We start from the raw sequence: 17,337 nt of genomic DNA on the forward strand, positions 1-17,337 counted from the left end.
CTAAGACTTGCTACTACTTCACTGAACAATAGTCAGAGCCTCATGCTTTTCCCACCTTTTAAACAGTTGACATGAAGCTGCCAGATTAATTTTCCTAAAGATAAGCTAAGCATACATAACCCTGCTTAAAATCTTTAAAAGCTCTTTGTCACCTACAAAATTTCATACGAACCCCAAATCCTGATATTCAGTGTTCTGCTTGATAAGTCTTCAACTAATTTTTCTTTCTCTCTTTCCTAATAAATAGTTCCAATAGATCAACTGGATTGATTAATAATTCCTAAATACATTTGCCCTTGTGCCTTTACGCATGCCACTTTGTCTTCCTATAATGATCTCCCTTTCCTAGAAAATACTCCTATTCTTCAAGACCCATTCTTTTGTACAATCTTTGTAAAAGTAACAATAAAAGCTAACATTTGTTAAGCACTTAGGATATGCCCGGACTTGGCCAAGCCTATTATAGACGTTACAGTTCATTTACTCCTAGAAAAAAAATCCGTTACTGCCCACATCTTACAGATGAGGAAATGAAAGCTTAAGAGGGTGGACTTCTTACCCAAGGTGTCAGAATTATTGAGCAATGAATCAGGGTTTGAACTCAAACAAGTTGAGACTAGGGCCCTCACCTTTAAACCACTCTCCTTAGCTGCTATACCCAACTGTCAGCATTTGACCAACACTTACAGTGCTTACTTTACTTCATCTTGTGTGTTTAATATTATCTGTGTATTTATCTTCCTTCCCCTCACTCTAGATTGTGAATGTACTACAGAATTTTCTGTATTCTTCTAAACTCATCTGCATTTGTAAGCAGCACATTGCCTGGAACTTTGTAGGAAAACCTCGATAAGATGTGAGTGAGGCCTGTTAGTGTGGGTATTTGGATGAAGGAGGGTACCTACTCTACCTCCATAGGTCTGTGACATTGAGAGAGAACAGGGTGAATTTCATTCTAAACACATTCTACAGTCCTTCGAGAAATGCCTATTTGTTTGGAAAAAGTGGGCAAGGAATCATTGTCACTTCGGCCAGCCAGAGCCCAGAGCCCATCTGCAGAGGACTGCATTTTCCAACTAGTTTGTCTTCTACCCTTTCTCCAAAGAGACAGTGATGGTATCATAGTAAACCCACTCAGAGAGCAAGAATTATGATGTGGTTCACCTCCGAGAAAGAGTATGTGGCCTTGGGGAAGCCAGCCAAGCCTCAGGCTGAGACAGAGCTGTCTGAAAACTGGAGGATGCCAAAGGAGGGGGTGCACTGAAAGGCTCACTGATGAGGCTCCTTCATGCTCCAGCTATATCAGTCAGGGTCCTAGGACCCACAACTTGGGTGATTTGAGGAAAATTTTCTAAAAGGAGTGTACACAAAAGTAGGGTAGGGGGAGGCCATGAGGGGCAGTGCTGTGTCCCAAAGCTGTGACAGAAGGGTTGTCTGGTGGGACTAGGGGACGGAGTGGTCACTTGAGCCTGAAGACAGGACTGGAGCAGTGACCCTCAGTTAAGGGACACAACCAGCATATGGTAGCCTTGGAGCAAGATTGCTGAAGGAATAAATACCCAACCTCACTCTCATCCCTCCCTTTAAATTTATCAGTTTCCCTATCGGCTGAATCCAATGTGAGGCCAGAGTACAAGGCAGCCCATTGATGTTGTCCATAGAAGCTAGTCTCCCCTCTGGCAGAGCAGGGTGGACAGTGGTTCAGGAGGGGCAAGGGGAAGACAGCTGAGTCAGAGTCATGATCTATCCTCTGTCACCTTATCAACAAAGCACAGACTCTTAGAGCAAGAGGTAATCTTAGAAATTATCCTGCCTGACATTCTTAATTCACAGAGCAGTCATCTGAGCAGCAAAAGGGAGTTTACCTCCCCTAAGACATCATGGTGATTTTAGAGGTAGGGTTGGGATTAGAACTCAAAACATCAGACTCCTAGGCCAGACCCTCCCATGACATGCAGAGGCTAGAGTCTGGAGACCCTAGGTTAAATCCAACTTGCTGATACATTTTGTTAGGCTTGTGTGCAGTGTAGGATTTTAATCAAATTAGTTTCCAACTTTAAAAAGTCAGGAGATTTCACATAAATATTCAGATGTTCAATTCCTCTTTGAAAATTCTAGCATGGCTATAGAGAACCTGAGTTGAGCCACAGCTGTCTATTTGTGAGGCCAACACCAACTAGCCAACCATCATGTCTGCTTCACTCATTTAGGCATTTACTTTCTGGCCTCAAGATGCATTTCAATTATCAAGCCTGACCACACCAAGCTACTTTTTAAAGGAAGCAAACATGGATATCAGTAACTAATCAATATGCTACCCCTGGCAGGAAATACATGCAGTCAGTATTTAAACATTTCTAGACTTTAGACAAAAAACAAAATAGTATTGTCTTCTAAGAGTTAAACTGTGAAGTCAACCCACAGTCATTGAGAGCAGAGGTAGGCAAAGTGGGTTTAAGGAGATAAACATCCCCCAGGTGTGTAATACAGAGCAGGAAACTGACTGAATATGTGACATACCTAAACAAAGAATATGTCAGTGGGCATGAGGCTGGTCATCCATGAAACCTCAGAACATCTAATAAAATCAGAGGCAAAGCTGCACCTGTCCATCTGATACCCAACTGGGAACAGAAAGCAGTGGTCAGAAATAAAGCTCGACTATTCCCAGAGCAGATAAGATTCATGGTGCAATGACTGCTTCACCCCAAAAACAATTTGAGTCATTTTGTGCTTCTTACTCTGGGTCCATGCTCAAACTCTGGTTTCCACATAGAAAGTTACTAGTCCCTGGGTGATCCTAGTTTCCTTGCACTTTGATGTACTAACTTTCTGATCGATTGCATCCGTTTTTAGAGCTTGCTTAAAAGGCTCCCAGCTCTGAAGATCAATTTCATTCTCTATGCCCTGAAAAATCTAGCTTCTGAGCCTGCGAGACCAAGAGCCAGATGTTGCCCCAGAGGTCTCTTGGGAGCCCGCAAGCTGGCCTTCTTGGCAAGTTTCCCTTCCTCTCCTTTTCCCTGTTCCCACGCATATGCCAGAACCTCATCTTTGACCATATGGCTTCACTTTTAAAATAAGAATAATATATAACTAACTTAACAAGGGTCTTCTGGATATGATGCCTTAATGAAAAGGAGAAACACTTTGATTTGTGTGCCTACATGTGGCTATTTAAACTAAATACAATTAAAAATTCAGTTTCTCAGTCATATCAACCACATTTCATGTATGCAATAGGTACATTTGGCTAATGCCTACTGTGTTGGACAGCTCAGATAGGGAACATTTCCATCACCACCAAAAGTTCTTTTGAACAGTGCTGACTTTGATGACAGAATTCAGACAGGACAGGAAGAAAGTGTGAACAGAGGCACATTTCGGTGGCTCTCAAATCATAGCTTTTGGTCTTCCAGGTGCTGCATCCGTATGTGGGGCCAGGACAGTTACAGAGTCTGAGTGAATGTAGAAAACAGGTAGTATGAGGTCTGGGTCATCCTGTCAGGACTCACTGACTGCCGTATCTTACCACCACCCCACCACCTTCTGTCTAGAAATATACCTGGACCTCAACTGAGAGAATTCTTCACAGATGATTCATCAGCCTCTGACAGCTGAGTGCCTGCAAAATGCTAAACCTCAGGCCAGGCTCCAAACACCTCCTTCACCAGAAACTGGCCCTCACTAAAACCCCACAAAGGGGGCTCCAGGGTGGACAGAGAACAAACCTTCTTATCCACATGGCCCTGCACAGCTTCCCTGCCAATGAACAATTTATCAAGAACTTTGTGAGGATGGTAGGACAAGATTGCAATGGCCATTTTGCAGATGAAAAAACTGAGGCTCAGGAGATTTAGATAAATCATTCTTGGTGAAAAGCTGAAATGTTTTAGGTGAAGCCAGGGTTGGAGCTTTGATCTCCTAACTCCTTGGCTAGGACTTGTTCCTCTGGCACCATGTTGCCTTGTTAGAAAAGAGGTCCAAGATGGCCAATCTTTGCCCAAGTCACAGAGAATTGAGAAATACGGTATGGAAGCTGGAAGATGGGAGAATGCTCTGAGAATAAAGAGAAGCCCAGTGTCGATGCCTTGGGAAACTCAGGCATGGAGGATGAGGAGGACTGCTTTCCATTCTGTAGTGCAGGGATGATGCTTAATGCCTCTCTCTAGCCACACAGGAGTGCCAGTGATCTATAGTGAAATAATGGATGAGAAAATAATTGGGAAGATGGTAAGAAGTTTAGAAGATTGCAAGTCTCTTGCCTCACAGGACCCAAGCAAAAGTAACCTAAATTAAAAAGACATTTTCTCAGCCTTTCACTTCACAAAAAAGAAAAATGTCAAAGAAACAAGCTTACATCAGAAAGATTATATATGAATTTTCCACTTCTAGTCCATGTGTCATCAAAAGTTCAGCTCAATCCTATATTTGCCTAAGTCCTAAATAATGACAATTATGCACAATGATGTAAAGAGACCCTACTGGGCCTTCTGAATCACAAGAAGTACTTCCTTAGATTTTAGTACAGTAGATTTCACTGTAGTTTAATTATTTGGACATTGGTAATCTGCATGTGATACACATGGCTGTCCTCTTTTAACAGGATATTACATTATTTTTCGAATTAATATGGATGATGGAGATTTTATTCTATTATTGAAAAATTATTTGGGTTTGTCATTGAGTTTTTTGAAGAAGAGGTGTAGTGGGGAATAAAATTCAATTTTCCCTGAGCTTTAACTTTTCGTCTAGTTTTATGTTTCATATTATATGGCTTGTCATGGGCAATAACAGGATGGAGTGTGGGAAGTCTCACATGATGGCAAGCTTCCAGTGCTAAAAGAGAGAAGAACATAAAGGGGAGAAAAACAGAGAGAGAGAATGAGAGAAAGAGAGAGAGAGAGACTGAGTTATTAGTAATGCTTCTTCCAGTAACTCCTATACCATCAAATTCCCACTTATGAGTAAAAGGAATTTTTAGCCTACCAGAGAGTTTACAGGGCTCGATCCAGTTCTCACAAAGCAAAAGTCTACATATATATCCAGTGGCCTTCCCTGGCTGTGCCAATTCCAATCTAGGTCTTCTTGAAGCAAAGCTGACAAGACCAAACTTTTTGAATGTAACACTGTCAAATGCAATTCTCCAAGCAATATTTCTTAGATTTTCAGATGGTGTTCATTTCACCTTGAGCCTATTGATCTCCTGCCAGATGGTCCAGGCAGCTATGTGTGATGTTTACTAAGGTGTTTCAGTCAGGGCCCTGCATTAACTACATTTCAAACAAATGGGGTTTTCCCTTCTCATCTCCATGGTTCCCCCTTTCCTTGTTAGGACAGATGTACACCTGGAGATTTATATTACATTTCCAGGAAAGTGACTTTTGCCCTAAATTACCTTGTCTCCTCAAGTCAAAACTAGTCCATTCATTTGCTCCACACATTTTTATTCAGTGACTACAAAGAACTCTAACTAGACCTGTTCCCTTAAGCCCCAGTTAAATTACAAGAATTAATGTAAACCCAATTTTCCATGTCTGTGTGTGTGTGTGTGTGTGTGTGTGTGTGTGTGTGTGTGTGTGTCTAGGGAAAAGGCTGTTAAGGTACTGTATGCAAATATAAGTTGCACTCTGAAAATAGACAAAAGAAAAGTTTTTGTGACTATCTGGGTTTTTCTATATTCAAAACACACATTTCCAATTCATCTGGACTCTAGAAAGACTTCTCTTCTCTTGTGTGACTCTCTAGAATTTCTTACACGATCCTGATGAGAATAGAGGCCATGAGAGACCTGGGCTGGACTGTCCTAGAAGGATCTCTGGCATTTACCAACTAGCCAAGCAGAAGCCTACGTTTCTGCAGGGATCACAAAGGGAGTGATGGAGAAAACAGAAGATGCAGATGCCACACAAATGAACTCCTTCTTCCATGGAGACAATGTCCGTCATGGTCAGAACAAAGACTGAGAGCCAAATGTCCGGTCTCCAGACCACGTCTATCACTAATTCACTTACTGACTCTACCTGAGTTACTTGACCTCTCTAAGCCTCTGATTTCTATCTGAAAAAAAAAAATAGGGGATGAGACGTGCCCATGTGCCTTTCAGAAATAAATGAGGTTATGCATGCGAATCACTTCATAATTTGTATCAGATAGCATTGGCTAGGGTATGCTGCAGTAACAAATGGCCCCCCAATTTCAGTGGTTTGACATCACAACGTCTGATTCATAGTATATTCTCCATGGCAAGAACCCTCTACTCATCCTAATTCCAGGACCCAGGTGACAGGGGCTTTGTCCTAACGGCTGCTTATGCAAGCCCCAGACGGTGGGCGAGGGATGTGGTGAATCATACCGTGGCTCTTAAACCCTTTACCCAGAAGTGAATTTATGCAAACATCATTATGCTGCCATAATCTTGATAATGGAGTCAGATGACTGAGATCGTTTTGAGAGTTTTGTTTTTTTTTTTTTTTTTAACTGAGAAAATTGCTGCCTAAAAGCACTGGCCAATTTTTATTTCAGAACTGTTTAAGTTTCCTCGGCAGCTCAAAGCAAATACCATGAAATGGGCCAGGTTAAACAATGGGAAGTTATTTGCTCACAGTTTTGAGACCAAAAAAAATGTCCAAAACGAGGCATCATCAAGGTGATGCTTTTTTCCCAATGACCAGTTGCTGGCAATCCTTGGCTCTTTTGTCAGATGGCAAGACAAATGTCAGAGTCTGCCAGTCTCTCCTTTCTCTTCCGGATTTGGTTGATTTCAGCCTTGCTTCCATGGCTTTCTTTCTTTCTGAATTTCACTCTGCTATAAAGGACTCCAATACTGATTAGAACCCATCCTGACTGAAGTGGGATACACCTTAACTGAAGTAGCTTCATCAAAACACCTTACTTACAGTGGGTTTACAACCACAGGAGCAGATTAAATTTAAGAACATGTTTTTCTGAGGTACAGGTAACATCAAACTACCAGAAGCACATTACACTCTGCCTTCTTGATGTGAGTTCTCCAGAGGTTTCCAACTTCAAAAATGGAAAATCATTATACTTACCTTTCTGGTGGTGATACCCTTATTAAATGTTCTAGACTTTACTGCATGGTTGCTTGACTTTTTCACTTATTTGGACAGGTGCATCGGTCAAGGTCCAGGGGGCAACAGATGGCCTACATACATATTGTGATAAATTGGAGACAAATTAATAAAGAGACTGTCTACAAGACTGTGAGCTGGGTGTAAAGAAACACAAGAGATAGCACAGTGTCCCAGGATAATGCAGAGCCCTGCTGTTTCCATCCCCACGTCTTCAGGGTGAGGAGAGGGGCCAATCATAGACCCAGAAAGCAGACAACCATCACGTGTGGAAGGCCACATGGTAGTAACTGTGCTTTTCAGTGGACAGAGGCAGCCAATCCACAGTGAAACCACAGGGAGAGGTGCAGGAATAAGTATCCTAACCTCACTTTTCTCAATTGCTCAAACTTTCCCACCAGGGCTTCCTATTGGCCAGAGGACAAGGAAGCTCTTTTGATGTAGTCCAAATATTATTCTCAGAAGGGAGGGAAGGATGGAAAAGGCACAGGAAAGGGAAAATGGAAGACACACAGCACAACTTACTCCAACACTATGCTTCCTAAATCTGTCTTGCAATACCATCCAAAATTTGAGGGTTACTTCTTCCAGGGGCCATCTCCTCTTCCTGCCTCCAAGAAAGTACCACATCTACTCATAGTCTAGGCAAAGCCCAGAAGGCCAGACTTAAAGATTTAAAGTAAGTTGTCCAGCTAGGTTCATTTTCTCACATTCTCATATAGAAGAAAAATTTCCCTCTTGTCTAATTTCACCCATCCTGCTGCATGCTAACCTTGCTTCTACTGATCCAGTACTCTGAGGAGCTGAAACACAGCAGCTCCATCGGTAACGGGAAGCACAGCGGATTAAAAGTAAGAGGATGAATTCTAGGTTTTGCTCTGCTGCTTGCTGTCAGCAGGATCTGGGGCAAATCATTTCACCATTATATGCTTCTCTTAACCTGAACAAAATTACTGCTTTACAAGTGACAGAAAAAAAAAATCACATATATACTCTGGAAAGATTTTTGTGATGATTACATCATCAAATACAAAGTTTCTCAAGAGATTCTTGAAGATAATCTTTAAATGTTTCCTCCCACCAAGACATTTCTTCTCACGGTCTAAATGTACTTTCCTCAGTTTTCTTCATAGGACTTGTTTTCAGCTGTTCAGCATTTTCCTTGCTCATCATTAAGGTGACGTCACTTTTCATTAACTTCTTTTTAGTATCTTTATAAGGGAATCAATCTTAGCTACCTAGAGCATTCTTGTGTGCTTTCAGTCTGAACACCCTCTCGGTGCATTCAAAACATTTGGAATTTTCTCCTCAATTCACTCAATTCAGAGTTAAACAATTGGCACCAAATAACTTCACACCTCAGCCAGCCCAGCCACCCTTGTCCCTACTGTTTGTCCTGGGAATGGAACTAATACTAAAAGCTTCTCTTCTGGTACCTACATCATCCATCTACTTTTTCAGCCAGGCCAGGGTCACTCCTTCCTTCCAACCACAGCAGATTTTCAAAGCTTTGTTGACTCTGATAGTTAATCTAGCCTAACACCCTTGTTTTACAAATGAAGGAACTGAATTGTGAGACATGCAGAAAAGCAATCTTTGTGGAATTATTTCAAAGTATAAGGAAGGTTCCTCAGTTTCCCAAAATATAACTGTTTACAAATTCTTCAGATTATTTAAAATGTATTTTATTATTAAGTGAATAAAAAATACATTTTAAAAAACTGGGGCAAAATAAAAGCATATGTATGATAAAATGTAACATAAAAATTTACCTATAATTTGTACATGGGCATGCTCTAAAAAGTAACTGAAAAATATTGATTTGATGTAATAAATCAATGTAACTAAGGTAATGAAATCGTGAGATTTTAATCTCCAAAATTTAAAAATAGAGCACTTCTATTCTAAACAAGATGGCATAGACTTATTTCTCCCTGTGCCTCCCCACTAGGTTCAACTATAAACCCTGTAAATAATGCAACAAGCAACCAAAGAAGATCTCTGAGAGTTGTAAAGGGAAAGCAGGATTCCTTGGGGGACCCCAGAATGGAAGAAAAACATAGGAGCTGGACATATTATAACCTCCTGTCCAAGAGAATAAGACAATCCAAGCCCTGTATTTCCTAATACCCAATCTAGCAATACAAAGCAGGCTAGGTAGCTCACTCCTCTGCTGGACTGAATGGGGATCCCACTGACAACACCAGATTTAAAGGAAGTTTGTTCATCCAGGTTCATTCCCCCACAACTGTCACTTGTAGAAAAAAACCTCCTCATCATCTAATTAAGTCCTCTTGCTTTATGTTAAACTTGTTTCCATTGTCTGAGGAGCTGAAGCATTGGTAACGGAAAGCACAGTGGATTAAAACTGATAAGCCTCTAGCCAGGCTAATGAAGAAAAAAAGAGAAGACACAAATGACTAATATCAGAAATGAAATAGGGGCTATGACATTAACAGAATATTATTTAAAAGAATATTACTCTATGCCAACCAATTTGATAATTTAGATGAAATGGGCAAATTCTTTGAAAGACACAATCTATCAAAATTCACATAAAGGAGAAATAGATAATCTGAATAGGCCCATAAATGTTTTTTAAATGGAATAAACAATTAATAACCTCTCAGAATATAAAGCTCCAGCCCAGAAGGTTTCACTGGTGAATTCTACCAAACATTTAATGAAGAAATGATACTAATTCTCTACAATTTTTTCCAGAAAACAGAAGTATAAGGAACACCTCCCAATTCATTTTATGAAGCCAGTGTTACCTTAATACCCAAACCACATAAAGACATTACAAAAAAGGAAAATTACAGTCCAGTATCACTCATGAACATAGACGTAAAAGTTATCAACAAGATATTAACTAATTGAGTCCAATAAAGTATAATAAGAATTTTATACCATGATCAAATAGGATTTATTTCAGGTATGTAAGACTGAAATAACACCCAGAGACTCCTAATATCCAAAGTGTATAGTATAGAACACAACTGAAAATAACCAGCCTTACTAAAAACCAGGAAAATACAATGAATGGGTAAAAACAATCAACTGATGTCAAAACCAAGATAAATCAGATGCTGGAATTATCTCTCAAGGATTTTAAAACAGTCATTATAAAAGTGCCTTTACAAGAAATTAAAAATTATCTTGAAATAAATGAAAAAAGTAAAATATCTCAGCAAGGAAATGAAAATTGTAAAAAAAAAAGAGAACCAAACAAAAATATATGACTGAAAAAAATGGCATAAATAAAAAACTCTTTGGATGGGTTCAATAGTTGAGTAGAAATGAATGGGTTGAATAGTTGAATAGAAATAATCACTAAACACTTCCCAAATTTGATGAAAAATGCAAGCCTACAGATTTAAAAAGCTGATTCAACCCCGAATAGGATAAACCCAAAGAAATGCATAGCAAGACACGTTATGATTAAATTTCTGAAAACTGAGCACAAAGAAGAAATATTATAAGCATCATTACCTACAGGGGAAAAACAATTTAAATGACAGCAGATTTCTCATCTGAAACCACAGAGGTACTCCTGCAGGTACCATAACTGTTTGTTTCTCTACCCTACTTGGCTGTGAGTTCCATCATAGTCAGGGGTATGGTTGTCTTGTTCGTTACTGCACTCCCTGGAGTAACTGGCACAGGGAAAACACCAGATCAAACATTGATTACATAAATGTATGAAATTTCTTCAGGCTTTAGGTTCGCATCAGCAAAATGGGAGCAATAATAACTCTTGTTCCTGCATTACAAACATATTAGGAGTCATAACCAAGATACAGAGATTTTTAAAACTTTAAAACAAAATGTCTTTAAACATTTTTATATCAAAAGGAAAGTTGTTAACTACTTTCTGATAATCCTGTTAAAAATGGACATGCTCTAGAAATTGGGGCTAAGCCATAAACTGAGTTTCCAAAGTTGTTAGAAAGTGGTTTGGCAGTACTGCTATGAATTTTCCCCTTATAATATCTAGTTGATTGCTGAATGTTTTCCTGGGCATTGACTATATTGCAAGTTAATTTATTTTCATCTAAAGCTTGCTAGATTTCATTCCAGCTGGAGGCATATTTTATGTCTTAGCTAATCACCTCCAAGTCAATCAAATAGCTCAAAACTCTCTGGGCCTCAGTTTTCCCATCTGTTAGCTGAGAATGATAATTGCTGCTCTGTTTTCCTCACAGGTTTCTGAAAAATCACCTGAGACAACTAATGGGAATACATTATAGCACCCTGTGCAAATGTGAAGTGTTCTTATCTGGAAGTAGTGTTTGGGCCTCTTCCCTCAGGGCACTGTATTTACAGACAGGTGAGAGGATTGATCCTACTTTACCTCTGAAGAGTATTCAATCTGAGAAGCCTTGGAATAATTCCAAATGTTGACCCTACTGGAGCCAGGAAGTTAAGAAATGCAACGCAAGCTTTGCTAGAGCTAAACCCCTTATCTGCAAACCTTGCCTGGAGAAATCTTGGGGCAAATGACTGACTCCCGCCCATAGTCAAGCATCAGGCCTGCAGCCAAGAACTACAAAGTCGGAGTGGGGTGATCTTGAAAGGCTTAGATAAGCCAAAGCCCACATGGACACAGCCCTTCATTTCATTTCCATATTCCTGCTCCCATCTGGGACAAGGTGAGGCCAGCCCATCAGCAGCATTCACCTCTCAGTTCAGCAGAGGACAGTGGTATCCTCATTGCATCCACATCCAGGTTTGGTCTTGTGGGGAGGGGCCTCAGAGGTGTGTGTGCAGGACAGCTCAGGGCACGAGCCGCATCCTATAATACTTGAGATTAGGCCTGTGATCCTCCTCTTTCCCAAACTCAGTGACCTCCTACGCTGACCCAAATACACATATATGCACACAGGTACACAGACACACACAGAAACCCCAAAACAACAAACATAGGCACAAACAATTACATATACATGCACACAAACACATACATATACATACACACACTGTGGGGAAATTTTCAGGTTAATTCCTAAAGACTACTGTAGCTTAAGCCATTGGTCTACTGAGTCAAAACAAACAAAAAACAAAAGAGACTATTTAACTTTTTAAGCATTGGCTAAGATTGGGGAGCCTGAACTGTTTTTATAATGAAGGAAAGAGATGAGCCCATTCACCAGACATCAAAAGATGATGTGATTTGGTGGTTAGGGTGCTGCTGTATTGAGTTCAACAACCCAGTTAGAGCCCCAATTTCACCACTGTCTGATATGATTTGAGGCCTGTCACTTACCTCCCCATGTTTGAGCTGCCTCTATGTGCAATAAGAAAGCTGCTCTTTGTGCACTTTAGCTGCATTGCTGTATGCTTCCTTCATCTTCCTTAAGTAGCACAGAATGGGGAGGTGCACCCTCCCCAAGCCTGAGAAGCAGAGATGCACAAGTGCAGGAAGCTAGCTGGGGCTAAAGGAGCTTCGTACCTCCCTCCCAATGGTATTTGAAATGACCTTCTTTAGGCATCAATAGGGTGCAGGGCATGGTTGTAAGGTATGTGGGTCCACTTGACTAAATTAGAAATCAGGAAAGAGGTCAAAACGAAGTTGATGATGATTTTAGAGGAAACTGAATCCATTCTGACTTTTACCTCTGCTAGGTGGGATTCCACAAGAACCTGAGGTTCTAGAAGGGTTTGGAGTTGGGATATTAAAGCTGAAGTTTTGCTCTAGGAAATATGTGCTAGAAGGATGGGCTGAGTGGAGCAGGGCCAGATTTTAGCAAATTTATGAGGTCAGTGACATTTCTGTTCTGTGTTCCTCCCTCCCAGCGAGGGCAACTTCATAACCCATTTTTGAGACTGTTATCCAATGGCTTTGTGACAGATACAACTCCCTCTTGACTGCTCCCAGGCTCATTCTTTCCACCCCCACAAAATTGCCCTGGTTAAGTCTAGTTCTCAAGATGTCACCTATTTCAATTTAGGGAAATGCCTTTGGGTCCCTAAAAGCCACTTCATTTCAACAAATAGGTATTGCTATCTATGAGGGGCCAGATCTGGGCTAAGACACAAATAGGACATGGCCCTGCCCTCAAGCAGAAGCTATAGCCTTATGGGAGACACTCAAGGATGATCACTTCCTGCTTCTAATCCTTGACAGTTCTATGCAGTGAACTTGACTTCTTCAGGTGGACTCGAGATCCAAGTTGGCTTTAGGCCTGCCCTTCAATGGTCCTGTGTCAACCAAAGGAAGCGAGCATTCTGCCAATGCCTGTTTTCAGCCATCTCTTGCACATATTGAATTGAACATCTGAATCCAAGAGCTAGCCACAATTTTTTTTTCCATTTCCGATCACAGAGTCCAAATGTCCTGCATATTGATAATGCATTTGGAAATCTGTTTTATTCTTTCACCAAGGGAATGTGTAAATGATTTTTTGCAAATCAAAGCATTTCTAAGAGAAGCAACCAATTTGTTAACTTATTAGAACCCCTACACAAACACACACATGCACACACAGCATAATAAGGGAAGGAATTACTTGGATTTTTCAGAAAACAGTTGGAAAATTAATTCTTTACAGATTTTTAACTTTCAAAGCACAGGATCTCAGTGTGGTGGAGCAATAAGATCCTCCCCCATTTGGCAACTGAAGAAACTGAAGTTTCTCCTCTGTCACCCAGAAGCCTTGGAGAATCATCTAGCATCCTTTTTGAAGGTTTAAAAACAGTGCCCTCATGACAGCTCCTATCTTTCCTTATTACCAAGGTGATTGCTCTTAGTATGTGTGGATGTGGCTGGGAAGACTGAGCTGCCACTCCCAGATGCTCCACCCCATACTCCGGTTAAATGGAAAGCATTTCATCCAAACCCTTGTGGAGAGGACTTCTGGGAAAGGCATACAAAACGAGACATAAGTAGGTAAAGTGCCAGTCCCAGCCCTGCTGCTATCTCACTGAGATCAGAGCCAAGTCCCTTCCTTATTGCAGCCCTCAATTTTCTCATCTGTATACTTATGACTTTGGCTCAGGAAAGGTCTGCCCTTGAACCAGTACTGGTCCTCACTGAAATAAGGAAAGGTGACAACTATGCAGCAAGTTCCTTTTAAAGTTGAATATGTTCAGCAAAAAAGGCTGTCCTGGCTGGAGGGAACTGCCTGAAAAGGTAGAGCTGTGTTCCAGTAGCCATGTTTCTTGAAGATGATTGTATAATGATACAGCTTTTGCAATGTGACTGTGTGATTGTGAAAAGAAAAAAAAGGCTGTCCTTTATTTTGAACTCATGTCCTTCCTACATATAGTTTAAAACATCATTTTTTCTTTTCTTTTTTGTATGCTATATGTTTGGGGTCACTTCTTTTCCAAAAAAACATTTTTAAAAATTAAATGTGCAAGTAATAATAGTTGAGGTTTTTAAATGTCTCAACTTGGCAAAATAAAAAGTTGGTAACTTTTTGCTAACCTCAAAACATCTTGTGAATTATACTGACCTATGGAATTGAGAGGACTCGGAACATTGGATTAAATGGTCTCTAAGCTCCTTTCCTTTGTGTCTGATTGCCACTCCTACTGGTCAGCATTGACCATATTAAGAAGAGGAATAGGTGATTACCTATTTTACTGTTCATTTTTCATGTAGGTTCATATGGCAGCTCTTAAAAAAAATACTGAATCCTCAGCATCCCTACCTCAAATCAGTTTTATCAGAACTGGGGAGTGAGATCCAGGTATGGATTCTTTGTTAAAAGCTCCCAGGTTGTGGGGCTACTGCACAGCCAGAAATGAGAATCAATGATTTAGATGTTTGCATACCTGCCTGTATAATAGAATTACTTGAGAGAAATTTTATAATAATTCAGACTTCTAGGCTCCACTCCAGACTTGTTAAATCAGAAACTTTGGGGCCCAAGGAATCTATATTTTCAAAAGCTCCCCAAGTAAGACCACTGCAGTCAAAAAAATCACAATTACCTATTACATGTTGAAAGTGACTTATGTGGACAGCTTAATCGACCACCATAGTACTTGGAACCTTGCATAGGGCATGAGATTTTGTAGGTTTGTCCAGAGTCATGCCCAGATAAATCCCAGAGTAATCTGAACAGTGAACAGGGAAGTATTTGCAGAGTCCCCTAGGGGGAATGGTGAGAAAGGGGGAAAATTCAACTTACCCAAGTGGAGAATTCTCGATATTCTCACAGGCAATAGGGACAGCCAAAGCAATAAGCCAAGCCTCCAGTCTTGGGGTTTGTTCATATGAAACGTAATCCCACAAAGGATAGGCTGAGCCTGCTTAAAATTAGGCCTAAGAGTCACCCCCAAGAGAACCTCTTCTGTTGCTCAGATGTGGCCTCTCTCTCTCATCCGACACAGCAAGCAAACTCACTGCCCTTCCCCTCTCTACGTGGGACATGACTCCCAGGGGTGTGGACCTTCCTGGAAACGTAGGACAGAAATCCTAGAATGAGCTGAGACTCAGCATCAAGGAATTGAGAAAAACTTCCAACCAAAAGGGGGAAGAGCAAAATGAGACAAAATAAAATGTTAATGGCTGTGAGATTCCACACAGAGTCGAGAGGTTATCCTGGAGGTTATTCTTATGCATTAAATAGATATCACTTGTTTAGTTAAGGTGTAATGGAGAGGCTGGAAGGAACTGCCTGAAAATGTGGAGCTGTGCTCTGGTAGCCATGTTTCTTGAAGATAATTGTATGATGATATGGCTGTCGCAGTGTGACTGTGTGGTTGCGAGAGCCCTGTGTCTGATGCTCCTTTTTTCTACTTTATCGACAGACAAGTAAAACATATGGATTAAAAATAAGTAAATAATAGGGGAAACAAATGTTAAAATAAATTTAGTAGATTGAAATGCTGGTGATCGGCAAAGGGGAGGGGTAAGGGGTATGGTATGTATGAATTCTTTTCTGTTTTCTTTTTGTTGCTTTTTCTGAATTGATGCAGATGTTCTAAGAAATGATCATGATGATGAATATACAACTATGTGATGACAGTGTGAGTTATTGATTATATAGCAAGAGAGGAATGATTATATGAAAGAAAAAAAAAAGGAAGTGGGGGGTCCAGGAAGGCTCATTGCTCCCTTATGTACCTTTTCTCACACAAGGGTCACATCTGAAATGTCAACATTTAGGATTCATTCATTTTCTCATTGGCTAATCCATTGACTGCCTCTGTCAAAGGAGGCCAATAAAATCATCCAATACCTTTCATCCCATGCCTCTCTAAATTCTGGAATTGGAGGTGAGAGGTAGGTAAAGCAGGAGGAAGGAAAGGGCCAGAAACAAAAGTTTCTCTGCCCACTTCTTTGCCCTTTCTGGCTCTGGATATGTCACATACTTGAGTTGTTTTCCAGGACTGGTGGCTGTGATGAGCACTCTTCACAAACCCTCTCATACAGACTCCCAATCCTTGAGCAGAATGCAGCCAGTCCGCTGGCCATCATGGTAAAGGTGACCTCCCAATGGCAGAATTCATGGTGGACCAGTTCCACTATCCGCACAGAAGTGAAATCTGCAAAATTCACATTTTTATCAGTTTAAGCCTCCTTTTGAGGTGCTGAGAACTTTGTGTGCTATGTTTCTAAGCAAAGCTCAAAGGAGTTGGAAACTTTCGCAAGATTATATTGCACGTCAGAAGGCTTTTGCATGAATGAAATGGCTTAGACAAATCTACTATAAAACAGACTGGTGATAAATGAAAGCCAGGAGTTGCATCCAGATTTCAAAGACTATACTTATGCCTCCAGAGCCCCATGAAATCCCGGAGAAGGATAACTAAGTCAGTCCAGGGTTGGATTAACTAACATCCAGTAGGCAGTTAATACACCCCAAAGGCCTCCAACTTAAAGCACCGGTCCTATAAGTCTGTCCTTCTTAGCCCAGCCTCCCAGCCCAGTTAAGATATGGTTATTTGGAGATGTGAGTAAAAATTTGGAGATTACTGAATTGGCCTCTGAGGAGATGAGCTTAGAACTCATACATTCATTCATTCATTCAATAATAATGATAAAAGCCAACATTATTGAGATCCTATTCTGTAAAAGACACTATTTTAAGCTCTTTGAGTCTATTAATTTATTTCTCAAACAAAGCCTTTAAGATAGGTGATATCATTAGTTATATTTTATAAAGAAACTGAGGCACACGTGGCTAAGTCACTTCAAAAACACCCCGAAAGTACACTAGATCCGAGATTCAAATCTAGGCAGCCTGGCCTCAGAACCATGTACCAGAAACCGAACTATATAGTTGGGGATGTA

At 40.6% G+C, this 17,337-nt stretch overlaps 1 protein-coding gene across 9 annotated transcripts in view; it reads right to left on the bottom strand.

Moving 5' to 3' along the window:
* LOC143659472 (uncharacterized) overlaps positions 1 to 17,337 on the bottom strand; it is a 241,319-nt gene that overhangs the window by 101,839 nt on the left and 122,143 nt on the right. For 8 of the 9 annotated variants that reach the window (XR_013163573.1, XR_013163572.1, XR_013163571.1 and 5 more), the window contains one exon: positions 16,304 to 16,589. The gene's annotated coding sequence lies outside the window, so the exon portion shown is untranslated. Of the gene's footprint in view, positions 1 to 16,303; positions 16,590 to 17,337 lie in introns of those variants that run through there. The other variant, XR_013163566.1, reaches the window with a different exon arrangement.

This window comes from Tamandua tetradactyla, chromosome 16 (genome assembly GCF_023851605.1).
Source record: "Tamandua tetradactyla isolate mTamTet1 chromosome 16, mTamTet1.pri, whole genome shotgun sequence".
Classification (NCBI taxonomy): domain Eukaryota; kingdom Metazoa; phylum Chordata; class Mammalia; order Pilosa; family Myrmecophagidae; genus Tamandua; species Tamandua tetradactyla.